The 18,808-nt window shown below is 40.3% G+C and overlaps 1 pseudogene; it reads right to left on the bottom strand.

Moving 5' to 3' along the window:
- Positions 1-1,806: 1,806 nt before the first annotated feature.
- On the bottom strand, positions 1,807-2,247 carry LOC136154453 (ubiquitin-conjugating enzyme E2 D3 pseudogene; annotated as a pseudogene).
- Positions 2,248-18,808: the final 16,561 nt, after the last annotated feature.

Below are 18,808 nucleotides of genomic sequence, written 5' to 3'. Positions count from 1 at the left end.
AGAAAAAAAAATCCTAGAGGCAAAATAGGCAAAATACTCTCTGACGTAAATCACAGCAGCATCCTCTATGACCCACCTCCCAGAGTAATGGAAATAAAAGCAAAAATATACAAATGGGACCTAATTAAGCTTAAAAGCCTTTGCAAAACGAAGGAAACTATAAGCAAAGTGAAAAGACAGCCTTCAGAATGGGAGAAAATAATAGCAAATGAAGCAACTGACAAGGAATTAAACTCAAAAATATACAAGCAATACCTGCAGCTCAATTCCAGAAAAATAAATGACCCAGTCAAAAAATGGGCCAAAGAACTAAAAAGACATTTCTCCAAAGAAGACATGCAGATGGCTAACAAGCACTTGAAAAGATGCTCAACATGACTCATTATCAGAGAAATGCAAATAGAAACCACAATGAGGTACCATCTCATGCTGGTCAGAATGACTGCTATCCAAAAATCTACAAACAGTAAATGCTGGAGACGGTGTGGAGAAAAGGGAACCCTCTTACACCGTTGGTGAGAATGCAAACTAGTACAGCCACTGTGGAGAACAGTGTGAAGATTCCTTAAAAAACTGGAATTAGAACTGCTATATGACCCAGCAATCCCACAGCTGGACATATACACCAAGGAAACCAGAATAGAAAGAGACACGTGTACCCCAATGTTCATCACAGCACTATTTATAATAGCCAGGACATGGAAGCAACCTAGATGTCCATCAGCAGACGAATGGATAAGGAATCTGTGGTACATATACACAATGGAATATTACTCAGCCATTAAAAAGAATACATTTGAATCAGTTCTAATGAGGTGGATGAGACTGGAGCCTATTATACAGAGTGAAGTAAGCCAGGTGTTTTTCTTTCTGGCTTACTTCACTCTGTATAATAGGCTCCAGTCTCATCCACCTCATTAGAACTGATTCAAATGTATTCTTTTTAATGGCTGAGTAATATTAAGACCCAGAGGAATTGGGTGGAGAGGGAGATGGGAGGGGGGATCGGGATGGGGAATAAGTGTAACTCTATGGCTGATTCATATCAATGTATGACAAAACCCACTGAAATGTTGTGAAGTAATTAGTCTCCAACTAATAAAAAAAATTAATTAATTAATTAAAAAAAAAGAAAAACACCAATACAGTATATTAACACATATATATGGAATTTAGAAAGATGATAACAATAACGCTACATGCGAGACAGCAAAAGAGACACAGATGAATAGAACAGTCTTTTGGACTCTGTGGGAGAAGGTGAGGGTGTGATGATTTGTGGTAATAACATTGAAACATGTATATTATCATATGTGAAACAGATTGCCAGCCCAGGTTCGATATATGAGACAGGGTGCTCAGGGCAGGTGCACTAGGATGACCCAGAGGGATGGGGTGGGGAGGGAGGTGGGAGGGGGGTTCAGGATGAGGAACACATGTAAACCTATGGCTGATTCATATCAATGTATGGCAAAAACCACTACAATATTGTAAATTAATTAGCCTCCAACTAAAATAAATATTTTTTTTAAAGAAAGAATTAACACCAAAAAAATAAAGACAATTCTGAATCTTGGACAACTGTTCTCTTATAACTACTTTAGCTTCTAAGAGCAGTTATTGTCCAAAGCTGGAAGAACTTAAGTCTTCTCAGATGAGCATGTGAATGAATGGAGGGAGGTAGACAAAAAATAAAATTAAAAAAGTTGAGGTCTAAAAGGGGAGCAGTCAGATAGGAAAAAAAAAAAAGGAACAATATAAGTTTATTACAGCTATAATGCAGGTTATTCTGACTTTAAGGTAGCATCACATGGCATACTGCTGACTCCATTCCTGAGATATTCTGTTGTACTTATTTCTGTTTTATAGATCTGTGCAATTTCTGGCACTAGGGGGTCATCTGGGTTTGAATCACATAGCAGTGAACAAATGGATAAAAGAACTTTAGAAATAGTTAAAGCAGGAGACCATTGTGATTTTAGAATATCAAGACAAATGCTGCCATTACTTTAATATTTGGATGATAAATTCTTGTTGTAAATGCAACCTTAGGTGGTGTGAAAGGGTAGTCTGAAGGAAAATGAATTGTCAAAAATACACCGCCTTGAAATGGCTGTCATTAGGTCCCATAACCATGGCTTGCAAATGAAATGTACCATCTCCAAATGGACCTGCATGTGCTCCAGGGTCACGGGTCAAATCACTAAGTTCCTTATTAATCCATTTCAGTACCACAGTCTGTGCCATAGTCTGTCTCCTCACTATCTCAGTGCATGCTCAAAGGTCCTGCCAAAACCCTTGATTATACCAGCAGCTGGGAAGGATTGTCTCTTGCTCTCCCATCGGTTCTGCCAGACACAGGCGCTTGGTATTAAGGAGGTGGAACTCGCGAGAATCTCAAAGCTGGTTAACAGGAGCTGTCGCGCTGCAATGACTAAAGGGCAATTTTGTGCATTCCGATAGGGGCCCGTCTCCTTTCTTCAGTTTTATTATAGTAATTGAGGAAAGTATTAAGCTTTTTTCTCAAAATGTAGCCTTTAAAAACATGAGCAAATATCAAATCTGACTTTTGAAAAATTATATTTCATAATGCTATCTCTTTTATGCTCCTTTTAATTTTTTTCACCACCACTCCAGCCTTTTCAAACACACACCGTATATAGTCTTCTTCTTTAGGAAACATTTATAGACAGGAAGTCGGAAAATAAAACCAATAAATCTAATCCTGTCTACCATCTATTTTCATAAATAAAGTTTTATTGGAACACAGTCACATACCATCAGTTACATGTATCTACAGTTACTTTTGCAACAAAGACAACTGAGCAGTTGTGACTAAGGCCATATAGCCTACACAGCTTAAAATATTTACTATTTGCTCATTTTAAAAGCTTTTCAGGCCTATTATAGAACACTGAGATATTGTTAAGTCTTCTTTATCTCTAAGAATATCCTTTGTAAATGATTTTATATTGCATAATTTTATTGGGCTGCCTGTTTTCTTTTAAAAATTTTAATAGCACATCACAATGTAAGAAAAACTTAAGAATTAAACTTTAAGAACTATGCTTATGACTAGCTAAGGTTTGTTTTAAGAATTAAACGAATATGAAATGTCTAGAACATAAAGGTTAGATTATCATAAATCTAGAGATAAAATCAGAGAAATCCACTGGAGATGAATTTAGATTGTAAATGGGCAAGTCACCCTTGTAGGATCTTTAAGGATTATTCCAACATGGTAGTGAAAACTACACTCATAAAAGAGTATAAAAATAAAGGTCTTATTACATACAGGTTCTAGAAAAGAGATGTATGGCACATCACACAGGATTTGAGAGGAGTGCCAAAGTAAAGAACTCGACTAAGCAGATAGGGAGCTGAGAGAGAGAGAGTAAATACTGCTGGGCAAGTGCCTTTAAGGGTCGAGGTGGAGTATAAAAGCAAAAGGCATGAGAAAATTTCACTGGTGTATTTATATGTCCTGAGACAATAGACGGGGGGGGGGGGGGGTGTGGCAAAAAGAGGAACTTGTAGCTAGAAACAGTTTTGGTGCACCCGAACATCTAGAAATGTTCACAGCCCAATGCTGAGCAATCAAGATAATGTGAAGTTTTTAAAATGTACAATATGAAATTACACTCTGGGAAACCAATTTCATAGTAAGAAAGACACACAGAAGAGGTCTAGGCCTACCTACCTAGAGCTTCCATTTAGATTTACTTGGCAATGTGACTGGGTGCTGAAAGTGGATGACCTGTGTTACAGGGAAAAAAAATATTCATTCAAGGCACTTATTAAGGACAGTAAGGCAGAGCCATTGAGATAAGTATCAGGGCCACTGCCAATGGGTTCTTGCAGTGGGGGAGAAAATAAAGCAAGGAAAATTGAGAAGGTATAACTGAGAAGTGAGTTAGCAAGTCTACGGATGGAAAATTACTAAGAGAAAACATCAGGTGTAAGGGGATAGTCTGGTTAAACTGACCTAACAGAATTCTTAGTGAAGACAGGTGAGGGTGCTATCACCTGAGGGACAGTGGAGGATGAGGGACCCAATTAGATATGAATGGTGATCAGATATCAAGAATGGGGGAATTCTAGCTAATCTTGCTAATCTTGCTTACTGCAATCTTTCTAACATTGACAATGCAGAGACAAACACAGAAGCCCAAAAGTCAGGGCCTAATAGGGAAGAAAGTCTGGAGAATCAGAGTAGAGTTTGGTGAAGGATTTTTGTCAGTCCCTGTTCTTGTTCAAAGAAAGAAAATACATCCTTCTTTGCTCTGAACAATATAACTCCATTTCTTATAAGTTGCCTTTTCTTCATTAAGGGTAGCTGACCTCAGATATGCAGATGACACCACCCTCATGGCAGAAAGTAAAGAAGAACTAAAGAGTCTCTTGATGAAAGTGAAAGAGGAGAGTGAAAAAGTTGGCTTAAAGCTCAGCATTAGAACACCAAGATCATGACATCCGGTCCCATCATTTCATGGCAAATAGACGGGGAAAAAGTGGAAACAGTGGCTGACTTTATTTTTCTGGGCTCCAAAATCACTGCAGATGGTGATTACAGCCATGAAATTAAAAGACACTTACTCCTTGGAAGGAAAGTTATGACCAACCTAGTTAGCATATTAAAAAGCAGAGACATTACTTTGTCAACAAAGGTCCATCTAGTCAAGGGTATGATTTTTCCAGTGGTCATGTATGGATGTGAGAGTTGGACTATAAAGAAAGCTGAGTGCCGAAGAATTGATGCTTTTCAACTGTGGTGTTGGAGAAGACTCTTGAGAATCCTTTGGACTGAAAAGAGATCCAACCTGTTCATCCAAAAGGAGATCAGTCCTGGGTGTTTATTGGAAGGACTGATGTTGAAGCTGAAGCTCCAATACTTTGGCCACCTGATGCAGAGAACTGACTCATTTGAAAAGACCCTGATGCTGGGAAAGATTGAGGGCAGGAGGAGAAGGGGACGACAGAGGATGAGATGGTTGGATGGCATCACCGACTCAGCGGACATGGGTTTGGGTGGGCTCCGGGAGTTGGTGATGGACAGGGAGGCCTGGCGTGGTGTGGTTCATGGGGATGCAAAGAGTCAGACATAACTGAGCGACTGAACTGAACTGAATAACTTACTGCAACTTGGTAGTAGAGGTGTTTGCTGGATGGCTCAGTTAGGTATTTAGTGAAGGCATAGTCTATGAAAACAAAACCAAAGTTTAAGAGTTGAAAACCTAGTTGCTCAGTCCAGAAGGTAGACTATACAGAATATTTCTCGACTTGAGATGAAAGCATGTTTTGATGATAGAATTAAGAATGGCAGTGACATTCTGGTAAATTTCTTGATTTGCAGTTTGAATTTCTTTGGTAATGGCAAAAATATCAGTGTTGTTGTCATAATTTTTTGTAGAAGCAGAGCTTGGAAGTTTCTAACTTCAGTTCAAATGAGCTTCTTTAGGTGGTTCTCATAAGTGTCTAAATGGGCACGTTTCAGTTATCAGTGATGCTAAGTCAAAAAGATGGGAGAAAATATGGAAACGTTAGTTTAGTGAGTTGTAGGCCAATGTAGGAATAAACCAGAAGAATTGAGAACCCATCAGGGCATGATATAGTTTTACAACTGAAACAAAATTTCTCTGTACAGTCACCTCACTTTTGATTTTGTTTATAGAATAAGTTGTCTCATTAAATTTAACCTGATTATCTGCATAAGGCAGAAAGCAAAGAAGAACTAAAGAGCCTCTTCTTGAAATTGAAAGAGGAGAGTGAAAAAGTTGACTTAAAACTCAACATTCAGAAAACTAAGATCATGGCATCCAGTCCCATCACTTTATGGCAAATATATTTGGAAGCAATGGAAACAGCAAGAGATTTTATATTTTTGGGCTCCAAAATCACTGCAGATGGTGACTGAAGCTATGAAATTAAAAGACGCTTACTCCTTGGAAGAAAAGTTATGACCAACCTAGACAGCATATTGCAAAGCAGAGATGTTACTTTGTCAACAGGGGTCCATCTAGCCAAAGCTATCGTTTTTTTTTCAGTTGTAATGTATGGATGTGAGAGGTGGACTATAAAGAAAGCTGAGTGCCGAAGAATTGATGCTTTTGAACTGTGGTGTTGGAGAAGACTCTTGAGAGTCCCTTGGACAGCAACAAGATCTGACCAGTCCATCCTAAAGGAAATCAGTCCTGAATGTTCATTGGAAGAACTGATGCTGAGGCTGAAACTCCAATACTTTGGCTACCTGATGCATATAACTGACTCATTGGAAAAGACCCTGATGCTGGGAAAGATTGAAGGCAGGAGGAGAAGGGGACGACAGAGGATGAGATGATTGGATGGCATCACCGATTCAATGGACATGAGTTTGGTCAGGTTCTGGGAGTTGGTGATGGACAGGGAAGCCTGGCATGCTGCAGTCCATGGGGTTGCAAATAGTTGGACATGACTGAGCAACTGAACTGAACTGAATTTGCATAAGTGCAGCAAGAATGGTAATTGATAACATAAGCCCTTTTGAGTTTGCTTTACTGGAGCATTTATAAAGAATCTCAAATTAGCCTTTTTAAAAGCCTCTTGATGGTAGGAAGCCAAGCCAAGAATATAACACCAGATTTCATCTTCAATACCTATAGATTTGAGTGAGTTCTTATCTTCTTGAAGTTTCCCACATACCTTGTGTTTCCTATATCTTTCCAGAAACAACATTCCTTACTCACCTATAATCTCCTTGTAACAGTACATAATTGGAAACATTGTTTATATTACCAAAACTTTCACTAAAATGTGATATTTGAGAATGGTGAATAGAATTAGATATGACTAGACAGTTTTAATGAATCAAGATTGATATTATGGAACCAATGACTCTTGAATTAGCATATTAAAAAGTAGAGACATTACTTTGCCAACAAAGGTCCATCTAGTCAAGGCTATGGTTTTTCCAGTGGTTGTGTGTGGATGTGAGAGTTGGACTTTGAAGAAAGCTGAGCACTGAAGAATTGATGCTTTTGAACTGTGGTGTTGGAGAAGACTCTTGAGAGTCCCTTGGACTGCAAGGAGATCCAACCAGTCCATCCTAAAGGAGATCAGTCCTGGGTGTTCATTGGAAGGACTGATGCTGAAGCTGAAATGCCAATACTTTGGCCACCTCATGTGAAGAGTTGACTCATTGGAAAAGACCCTGATGCTGGGAGGAATTGGGGGCAGGAGGAGTTGGGGATGACAGAGGATGAGATGGCTGGATGGCATCACCTACTAGATGGACATGAATCTGTGTAAACTCCGGGAGTTGGTGATTGATAGGGAGGTCTGGCATGCTACGATTCATGGAGTTGCAATGAGTGACATGACTGAGCGAGTGAACTGAACTGAACTTAATAACTAATTGGAGAGCATATAACTCCATTGCTAACCTTAGCAAGGGGATACTCTTTCTGCCCCCTGCTGTTGCCTATGTCAGAAGCTTTCTCTATCTCCTTTATACCTTAATAAAACGATATTACACAAAAGCTCTGAGAGATCAAGCCTCATCTCTGGGGCCAGGTTGAATTCTTCTCCTCTGGAGACCAAGAATCCCAGCGTCTTTTCATGGTTCAGCAACAACCTTTCATCTTGGGGGCTTGTCCAGGATTCTTCAGGACACTAAGGATGTTTGGAGCTTTAGTTCTTTGTTCTCCTAGCGAACACGTTTTCTGCTGTACTTTACTAACTCTACAGTGTGCTTGTGTGACTGAATGAAATGCCCTGCATGAAGCAAGAGAGGAGCCCTGCCCTGGGGTTCCACAGCAACCTTATACAGCTTATGGCAGAAACCTGTCGGGCATTTATACAGACCTGCCAATGCCAAGAAGCACACAATGTCTCCTTCGGGGACCGACCAGAAATGGGCAAAGCGTGTGGGCCAAACTTTTCTTCCTCAGTCAAACTTTTCAGTCTCTTTGACCATTCCATAACTCCTTGGGAATTAGAAGTACAAACTTTATCTACTGGATCGTAGACTTTCAAGGGACTTGTGATCTATGCTTTTACTGTTTCCTGTGACTTAGGTCCCAAACTTGGATTGGTAGTCAGGAAGCACCTAGCCTCGCTAGGAATGGAAAGTTTGGAAGCTAGATGGAGCTCTAGCTCCAAGAGCTTCTCTGAGGTTAAAGGTTACTCAGATTGGAACTAGGTTACTCAGATTGGAATTGCAATTGGGTTTTTTCCTTTGGTAACACTAGCTCTTAGTGGACCAGAAGATTCTCTTACACTGGTGTGGTGACGCTTGGAGGGAACATTTTAATTTTAAGTTCGTACTGGTCTTGTTGTATCAGGAATATACTCAGGGTCGTGCACAGGCACTCAGGTGATGAATGTTTCCCCCAGTGGTCTTAGCTTAGGAGGCATTCTGAAAGGTTACTCTGATTGCACCCTGGGTGTCATCAGAGGCAAGCAAGGTTTTAATGATGAGGAGCTGGATGTCAGTCAGGGATGCCATCTGGTCTACCCCTGGTGCATCCCCACCCCGTCTTGGTGGTAGAACCGGGAGGGACGAGTATGTCGCCTGTATCAGTAAGGGACAGACTAAGTCCGACCAGGAAAGAAAAGCTTTGGTGTAAAGTCCGTCTACACCCCCATCTAGAGCAGGGAGGAACACGTCCAGTAGAAAGATGGCATTGGTCACTTTTTTCTCTCTTACAAATGGAAGCTAAAAATTCCAGCCTCACTCCTTTGAACTGTATCCTGAAAAACTGGGATAGATTTGATCCCCAGGGCTTAAAGAAGACACATATTCCTATGTGATACTGCATGGCCTCAGTGCCCACTGGAGGATGGTGAATAGTGGCCAGTTGGAGGGTCTCTTAAGTATAATACTGTTTTACAGTTAGACCGGTTCTGTAGAAAACAAGGGAAATGGGTAGAAGTAGCATATGTGTTGCCCTTTTTCTCTCTGCAAAATATGCCAGACTTGTGTCCTAAGGGTATAGATTTGGGTGTGAAACCTTCAGCTCCCTCCTGTCCTCCTACTTTGCTAAATGAGATGGAGGGCAGGAGACAAAGAGATAGAGAAAAGCAGGTTTCTCCAATCTATCCCTGGGATCATACACACAGAGAAGCCAGAGAGACTGAGGAACAGCCACACAAGCTGTTGCCTCTTCATGAAGCACCCACCGGGAGAAATAATCAGTCTATGATAGTTAATAAGCCTTTTTCTTATCAAGAAATACAGAAAATCAAGGAGGATCTGGGAGACTATTTAGAGGACCTGGAAAAATATGTTAGAACTTTTAAGGGTGTCACTCTGCTTTATGACCTTACTTGGAAGGATGTGATGTATATCTTGGGACAAACGCTGACTCCCAACTCAAAAACTCGAGTTTTGGGAAAAGCGTTTGCTTATGGAGATGAATGGCTTGGTAATGAATCAGTAGGGAAGGGGTAGGACAAGATAGCCGCCCTCCCCACTGGGAATCAGGTGGCCCCAACTATAGAACCAGACTGGGACTACAACACAGCTAAAGAAAGATGGGATCAGAGTAATTTTGTCAGATGCATTCTTGAAGGACTCAGGCAGGCTAAGCCTTTAAACTGGCAAATTGGTAAACATAGAACAGGAGGAGAAGGAAGCTCCTGGTGAATTCCTAAATAGACTGGGAGAAGCCCTTTGCAGATTCACTGAGATTGATCCTGAAAGTGAAAAGGGAAAAATGATCTTAAAGGATAGATTTCTCACTCAGTCGGCCCCAGATACCCGCTGTAAGCTATTAAAATGGGCATATGGACCAAATCAGTCTTTAGATAATCTGTTACAACTGGCTCAGACAGTCTATTATGGTAGGGAATATGAGGAAAAGAAAGGCAGAAAAAGAGAAAGGAACAGGCAGAAGCCCTCACAATGACTATGAGAACAGTTCTTAAAGAGCCTGAGAAAAATGCCCAGAGGGACCCAGGTGAAAAGGGATGGGCTTGCTATTACTGTGGAAAGGAGGGGCACTTCAAGCAGGATTGCCTTCAGGCATCCAAGCCACCCCTGGCTCCATGTCTGCTCTGCAAAGGACCACACTGGAAAAGAGACTGCCCCCAAAGGTGTAGGTTTCAGGGGTCTGACTCTCAAGACAATCAGGACTGAAGTTGCCTGGGGGTCCCCACACAAATTACCTTCCTAATTACACCTGAGGAACCCCAGGTATTAATAACTGTAGGGGGCCAATCCATCGATTTCCTTTTAGATACTGGGGCAACTTACTCCGTGCTTACTGAAGCCGCTGGCCCACTTTCTTCCCGATCCACTTCTGTAATGGGACTATCTGGACCAGCCAAAACGTATTACTTCAGTTCTTCTGAAAGTTGTGACTTACTCTGTGCTATTTTCACACGAGTTTCTGATCGTGCCAGAGTCTCCCTCACCCCTTTTGGGGAAGGATATACTGAGCAAGTTCCGTGCTTTTGTTTTCATGAATATGGAGCCCTCCCTTTCTCTCCCTTTAATTGAACAAAATGTAAATCCTAGAGTATGGGCTGATGGAAAATCTGTGGGTCGAGCACAAAATGCTATTCCTGTAGCTGTCAAGCTCAAAGACCCACACTTATTTCCACATAAGAAGCAGTATCCACTGAAACCTGAGGGCAAGGAAGGGTAAAACTCATCATAGAGAATATAAAGGAGCAGGGGCTATTAATTCCCTGTAACAGTCCATGCAATACTCCTATTTTGGGTACAAAGAAATCAAATGGTAAATGGAGACTAGTTTAACAGACTAGTTTATTACAAATTATAAATGACGCCGTAGTTCCTTTACACCCTGTGGTGCCTAATCCTTATACTCCACTATCTGAAATTCCTGAACGAGCTAAATATATCTCAGTAATTGATTTGAAAGAAGCCTTCTATTCAGTGCCTTTGGTGGAGGAAAGTCAATTTCTATTTGCCCTTGAGGACCCTACGGAGCCAGCTTCTCAGTTAACCCGGACAGTTTTGCCCCAGGGATTTCGTGACAGTCCTCACTTATTTGAACAAAGTTTGTCACGGGATCTACAAAACTTTAATAGCTCCAAAGCAGTGGTGTTACAATATGTAGATGATATTTTGCTCAGTGCTGAGACAGAGGAAGCTTGTTCATGAGCCTCAGAAGACTTCTTAAACTTTCTGGCAGACTGTGGTTACAAAGCTTCAGGAGAAAAGGCTCAGCTTTGTCAACAATCTGTTAGACATCTGGGCCTAATCATATCTGAAGGGACTAGGGCCATAGGCCCCAAGAGAAGTAAACCTATACTAAATCATCCCCTACCTATGACTTTAAGACAAATGAAAGGAGTTTTGGGAATCACAGGCTACTGTTGCATTTGGATTCTGGGTTATGGGGAACTTGCCTGGCCTTTATAAAAACTTATAGCTGAGACTCAGCAGGCCCAAACTGACAAACTGGTTTGGCCTCCAGATACTCAAAAGGCTTTTAAGGTTCTTCAGACTGCTGTCCTGCAAGCTCCAGCTCTGAGCTTGCCCACAGGGTCAGAATTTAATTTGTTTGTCCCTGAAAAAAAAAGTATGGCCTTGGGAGTTTTGACACAACCCCGAGGGTCTCACCAGAGAATTAGATGTAATTTCATGTGGGTAGCCCCACTGTCTAAGAGTAATTGGGGTAGCAGATTTATTAGCACCTGAAGCTTTAAAAATAATTAATGAATTCTTTTTAACAGCTGAGTAATATTCCATGGTGTATATGTACCACAGCTTCCTTATCCATTCATCTGCTGATGGGCATCTAGGTTGCTTCCATGTCCTAGCTATTATAAACAGATCACCAGCCCAGGTGGGATGCATGAGACAAGTGCTCAGACCTGGTGCACTGGGAGGACCCAGAGGAGTCGGGTAGAGAGGGAGGGGGGAGGGGGGATCGGGATGGGGAATACGTGTAACTCTATGGCTGAGTCATGTCAATGTATGACAAAACCCACTGAAATATTGTGAAGTAATTAGCCTCCAACTAATAAAAAAATTAAAAAAAAATTAATGGACGAAACCTTACTGTACTGACTTCTCATGGTGTGAGTGGAATCTTAAATTCTAAGGTTAATATTTGGATGACAGACAGTAGGCTTCTTAAACATCAGTCATTGTTGTTAGAAAGGCCAGTAACTAAGCTTAAAGTCTATGGAAATTTCAATCCTGCCACTTTCCTTCCTGAGAAGGAAACTGAAACACCTGATCATGATTGTTCCCAATTCCTAACTTTAAAATATGCAGCTCAGGAAGATCTAATGGATACCCCATTAGACAATCCTGACATGGAAATATTCACAGATGGCAGTTCTTTTGTTTGGGTTGGAAAGTGTAAAGCGGGTTACACCGTGTTGACTGCTGAACAGACTTTAGAAGCAAAATCTCTCCCCTAGGGAACCAGTGCTCAGTTAGTGGAGCTTGTGGCTCTGACCCAAGCTCTAGAGTTAAGCGAAGGGCAGAGGGTAAATATCTACACTGATACTAAGTATGTTTATTTGACTTTACATGCTCATGCTGCAATATGGAAAGAAAGACAGTTTAAAACAGCAACAGGAGAATCTATTAAGCATTTCAGAGAATTTGAGAAACTTTTAACTGCTATATATTGTCCTAAAGAAGTAGCTGTTATGCATTTCAAAGGACACAACAGAGATGGGAGTAAAGTAGTTGAAGGTAATCAGCTGGCTGACTGTTAAACCAGAAAAGTGGCACTTTACAAAACCCCTTCACTACAGACACCTTTGATCTGGACAGGTCCTGTGGAACAGGAAAAAACACAATATACTGAGGAAGAATTAGAAAGATATGAGAAAAGAGGAGCAAAGATTACTGATAAAGGGTGGTTACACTCTGAGGATGGACGATTAATAATTCCTGAAAATGATCAATGAAAAATTCTTAAGGGTTTACACCAGAGTTTTCATTTGGGTGCAGAGAGTATTTAACAGATGGCTTCTCATTTGTTTGAAGGTAAAAGTGTAAAGAAAACTTTAAAGAACATTATCAAACGGTGTGAGGTTTGTCAGAAAAATAACCCAAATACTGGAAAGCTAGCAAAATCTGGATTACAACGAAGTAGAAAGTATCTTGGAGAGGACTGGGAACTTGATTTTACTCACATGCCAAAAGCTAATGGGTATTCTTGCTTACAAGTTTGGGTGGATACTTTTACTGGATGGATTGAGGCTTTTCCCTGTCGTGGGGAGCAGGCTAAGGAGGTTATAAAGATTTTAATCCATGAAATTGTCCCCAGATTTAGGCTGCCATGGAGCCTTCAGAGTGACAATGGCTCTGCCTTTAAAGCTGCTGTAACTCAGGAGGTGTCTAAGGTTCTAGGAATAGAATATCACTTACACTGTTCATGGAGACCCCAATCCTCAGGAAAGGTTGAAGAAGCTAATGACATTATCAAAAGACATCTGCACAAATTAACTCAAGAGATGCAGGACAATTGGATTAAAGTCCTACCCATAGCTTTAATGAGGGCTCAAACTGTCCCCCAAAAGGAGGGTCTGTCCCCCTTTGAATGTATTTATTGAAGGCCTTTCTTACACACAGACATTGTTATAGACCCTGAAGCCTTGGAATTAACTAATTTTGTAACTCGGTTCTCAGCTTATCAACAGGCATTAACAGAAACCTGGAGAAGACTCCTGACCCAGCCTCTGAGTCAAGCAAGCCTCTATTTGAGCCAGGAAACGAAGTCCTCATAAAAACATTGGGGTCTGGGGGCCCATCCCTTGAGCCCCTCTGGGAAGGGCCTTACCAGGCTATTCTTTCTTCTCCCACAGCTTTCAAAGTGCCAGGAATTGCTTCGTGGGTACATCACACTCGAGTTAAGAGGTAGCACATTGACCAGAACTAAGTGACATTTTATGCCTTTACTTTCTATCCTCTGACTTTGTACTTTTCAGAAGACCTGTGAGCCTACTTCTGCTGACTCCAAAATTCCTGAGTCTGCCGTTTGATCCTCAAGACAATGCCTTCCTGTCCTGGGCTCACTCCTACACTGCATTCCACAATCAGTCTAAGTGCTGGGTCTGTGGAGCACTCCCCTCTTCATCAGTGGAAGACTTCCCGTGGTGGATATCTCCACTTCAAGGAACAGACTTTATCCATGTCTGCAGATACCTTCAACAACAATCACATGTGATGCCTCTTCTTAAACTGATGACATCTAACAACCCTAAAATGGACTGGTGCAACACATTGTACTTTGACTATGGACATAAAGTGGCTTTTAATTTTGATTATATATTGTCTTGGTTTAATGACTATTTTGCTACACATAAGGCAAATAGGTCTAGATCTAATGGGTTTTTACCTGATGTTTATCAAATATGGGATGAGGTTATGTGGTTAACTCCTGAAAAAGGACGTCTAATATCTACTGCCCCTTTCCAGTATTTGGGTTATTTTTCTGACAAACCTCACACCGTTTGATAATGTTCTTTAAAGTTTTCTTTACACTTTTACCTTCAAACAAATGAGAAGCCATCTGTTAAATACTCTCTGCACCCAAATGAAAACTCTGGTGTAAACCCTTAAGAATTTTTCATTGATCATTTTCAGGAATTATTAATCGTCCATCCTCAGAGTGTAACCACCCTTTATCAGTAATCTTTGCTCCTCTTTTCTCATATGCCCCCTATATATGCTGGGAACAAATAGAGCCATCCCCAGAAGTTAGTAAACCACTTAATTATAATGATTGGAGACACTTGGGCTTTTTGTCTCAGGAAATATGCAATGTAATCATTCCCACGTTTTCTAACCCCAATTCAGGTCCTCCCTTTGGCCAGGCACTGATTGAGACTGCATGTCTCAGTCCCGCTGTCTTGCTCCAAATGGGACCTATTGGGTGTGTGACTCTTAGCTATGGGCATGGCTTCCCCCTGGTTGGATAGGGAGATGCGCCCTAGATCTAGCCTTTACTCACGGCTTTATAATTTACCCCACCTTAAAACTCGGTGGGCAAGGTCTGTATTTCACTGGTATGATTATTTGACTGCAGTATTTTTTCCCCTCTCTGGGAACTACAGATGTTATGCTACGAGTGGATGTTTTGACTAATTTTACTCAACAGGCATTACAAGACTCTCAAAATCTATTTCAGCTCTTAATGCCAAACAAGCAAAATTAGAAAGGTGGTCTTACAAAACAGATTGACCTTAGATATTCTGACAGCTGCACAAGGAGGAACTTCTGCCATTATTCATACCCAGTGCTGTACATATATACCTGATATGAGCACTAATGTTACTCATTTTACTAAACACACGACTAAGATGACTGGGGCTATGGATACTCCTGAAGCTTCAATTGCCTCACTTTGGGAGACATTAACTCATTCCCCATGGTGGAAAACTATCTTAATTACAATAATTCGGGTTTTTCTATTTTTACTGTTTGCTCCCTGCATCTGTAACTGTGTAATTGGATTTGTTTCTAGTCGCATGAAGGGTTTTAAGTTACAAATGGTTGTCCGAGCTCCTACGAGTGCCACAGTCTCCTCCAACTATTACTTGGGGCCCCTGGATCAGAGACCCTCAATATGAGGATTAGGAGAATATTTTGCTTCAACAATTTAGGGACCATGTCCCTAAACAGCAGGAAGTAGTTACGGAATGAAAACAATGTCCCTTTCCCTTGGCAACATAATTCTCCTAAAAGAAAAGGGGAAAATGAGAGAATCATTATCAACCTAGGCAGGTTGATAAGAAGTCCAGGGGTCCCCAAGGAGAGAGGGGTCTGGAATTCTCAAGGAGGAAGAAAGCACAGACTTTTTTCCCTCTACATTCCTTAGGATTATATAACAATAATGTATCCTGCTTGAGGACAGTCTCTGAAAAAAAAAAAAACTTTCTGGCTAATCCTATTATTTTAAAGTGTAAATTATGGGAGTAGGTCTAGTGAGGTCTTTCCAACCTCCAGACATTCTTTTGATTCACTGTAATAACTAAATGGAGAATATATAACTCCATTGCTAACACTAGCAAGGGGGTACTCTTTCTGCCCCCTTCTGATGCCTATGTCAGAAGCTTTCTCTATATCCTTTATACTTTAATAAAACTTTACTATACAAAAGCTCTTGGTGATCAAGCCTCGTCTCTGGCCCCGGATTGAATTCTTCTCCTCCGGAGGCCAAGAATCCCGGTGTCTTTTTGTGGTTTAGCAACAACCTTTCAACTTCATGGCAAATAGATAGGGAAATAATGGAAGCAGTGAAAGACTTTATTTTGGGGAGCTCCATAATCACTGCAGATGGTGACTGCAGCCATGAAATTAAAAGACGCTTGCTCCTTGGAAGAAAATCTATGACCAACCTAGACAGCATGCTAAAAAGCAAAGACATCACTTTGCCAACAAAGGTCCCTCTAGTTAAAGGTATGGTTTTTGCAGTAGTCATATATGGGTGTGAGAGTTGGAACATAAAGAAAGCTGAGCACCAAATAATTGATACTTTTGAGCTGTGGTGTTGGAGAAGATTATTGAGTGACCTTTGGACTGCAAGGAGACCAAACCAGTCAATCCTAAAGGAAATCAATTCTGAATATTCAGGTAAGTATATCTTCCATTTCTTCTTTGCCTTTTGCTTCTCTTCCTTTCTCAGCTATTTGTAAGGCCCCTTCAGACAACCATTTGTTTTTTTGTTTTTTCATGTCTTTTTCTTTGGGTTGATTTTGATCACTGCCTCCTGTATAAATGTTACAAACCTCCATCCAAAGTTCTTTGTCTATCAGGTACTTTGTCTATCAGATCTAATCCCTTGAATCTTTATGTCACTTCCACTGTATAATCATAAGAGATTTGCTTTAGATCATACCTGAATGACCTAGTGGTTTTCCCTACTTTCTTTAAGTCTGAATTTTGCAATAAGCATTTCATGATCTGAGTCAGTCATATCCAGGTTCTGTTTTTGCTGACTGTATAAAGACTCTCCATATTCAACTGCAAAATATATAATGAATCTGATTTCAGTATATTGACCATCTGGTGATGTCCATGTATAGGGTCATCTCATATTATTAGATTAAATTCACATAATCAACTATGTAGACTTTGTGTTACACAATATATGTAAGAACAGTGAATGTTTCACCATAATAAAACACTATTTCTGGCCCCTGTGGCAATTTGAGCAAACACATGTGGGAGTAGGGCCAGATTAGAGTTTTAGCTTTCCTTACAGGGCCTAGAGCAGGTCCAGAGATCAATTCTCCCCAGCATTAAAGGGCCTCATTTAGGGAGGTGGAGGTGGGCTATGGTTCATGGTGGGAGGCAAGGATACTGATAGCTAAGACCATAAGGAAACACTTATTATATTTTTTATGTTTAATTCATTCTGCTGTTCATATTTTTTAAATTTTTTTCTTTGCTGTTATGAATATTGCTTTTACTATTATTATTGTTTCTATTTAGGTTTTGGGGATTTTTTAACCATACTTTAATTTATTTATTTAAAAATATATTTCTAATTGTACTTTGGTTTTCCATTGCTCTGTGTTTTCTTTGAGGTTTTATAGGGTCTTTTTGATTTTCTTTTTTAATATATTTAGATCCTTTTATATACTTCTATTTTAACTTTGCTTTTCTGTTTTGTTTACCATATTTGTTGGTTTGTTTTATTTTCTTTGCTTTATTCCTCAGTTATCACTCTGTTTCGGTTTTGTTTATTGTATTTTAGCTAGTTTTGTTTTCAATTGGTTGAGTTTATTTTTGGTTTCTTCTGTGTGTCTCGTTGCTCTTTCTACTTTGTTTTCTTTTGGTTTGTGTGTGTGTATTTTCCTTTGTTATTTCTGTTGACATGATTTTGTTTTTACCATTTGGCTGGGATTTTATTTTTTTTTTCTTTGTTTTGTTTTTAAATACCCTTTGTTGTCATGACACATGGCTTGTAGGTTCTTGATTCTCTGCGTAAAAGCTTGGCCTGAGCCTCTGTGGTGAGAGCACTGTGTCCAGGACATTAGACCACCAGAGAATCCCTGGCTCCAAGGAATATTAATTGGTTAGAATCCTCACAAAACCCTCTATCTGAATCCAAGACATCATTCCACCCAAATGCTTGCAGAACCTAGCACTGGATGCCTCACTCAAACAACAAGCAAGACAGGAACACAAACCCAATCATCAGCACATAGGCTGCTTAACGTCATATTAAGCCCACACACTACAAACACACCACTTAACAAGACCTTGCCTATGGGGGGGGGGGGACTCATCTCCACGCACCAGAATGCAAGCACAAATCCCTTCCAACAGGAAGCCTAGATAAGCCACTGGAACAACCTCACCCACCCAGGGCAGAGTTCAAAAGCAAGAAGAGCTACACCCCTGCAGCCTTGGGAAAGGAAACCTCAAACACGGAATGTAGAAAACACGAAAAGTCAGAGAAATAGCATGCAGATAAAGGAGCAATGTAAAACCCCACAAGATCAAATAAACAAAAGGGGAATAGGCAAACTACCTGACAAACAATTCAGAACAATGATAGTAAAGATGAAACAGAATGTAGAAAATGCAAGAAATATTTAACAAGGACCTAGAAGAAATAAAGGAAAAAACAAAGAATGATGAACTACACAATTACTGAAACTAAAAATAATCTAGAAGGAATCAATAGCAGAAAACCTTAGACAGAAGAACAGATACGTGAGCAGAAAGATAGAATGTTGGAAATAAAAGTCAAATAGCAAAATAAAGAAAAAAACAATTAAAATAAATAAGGACAGTATTGGAGACCTTGGGAAAACCATTAAATGAACTGACATTTGAATTATAGGGATCCAAGAAGAAGAAGAGAAAGAAAAAGGCTCTGAGAAA

Source organism: Muntiacus reevesi, chromosome X, assembly GCF_963930625.1.
Source record: "Muntiacus reevesi chromosome X, mMunRee1.1, whole genome shotgun sequence".
Taxonomy (NCBI): domain Eukaryota; kingdom Metazoa; phylum Chordata; class Mammalia; order Artiodactyla; family Cervidae; genus Muntiacus; species Muntiacus reevesi.
The sequence above is the reverse complement of the archived record's forward strand: the minus strand, read 5'-3'. Positions and strand labels throughout refer to the sequence as shown.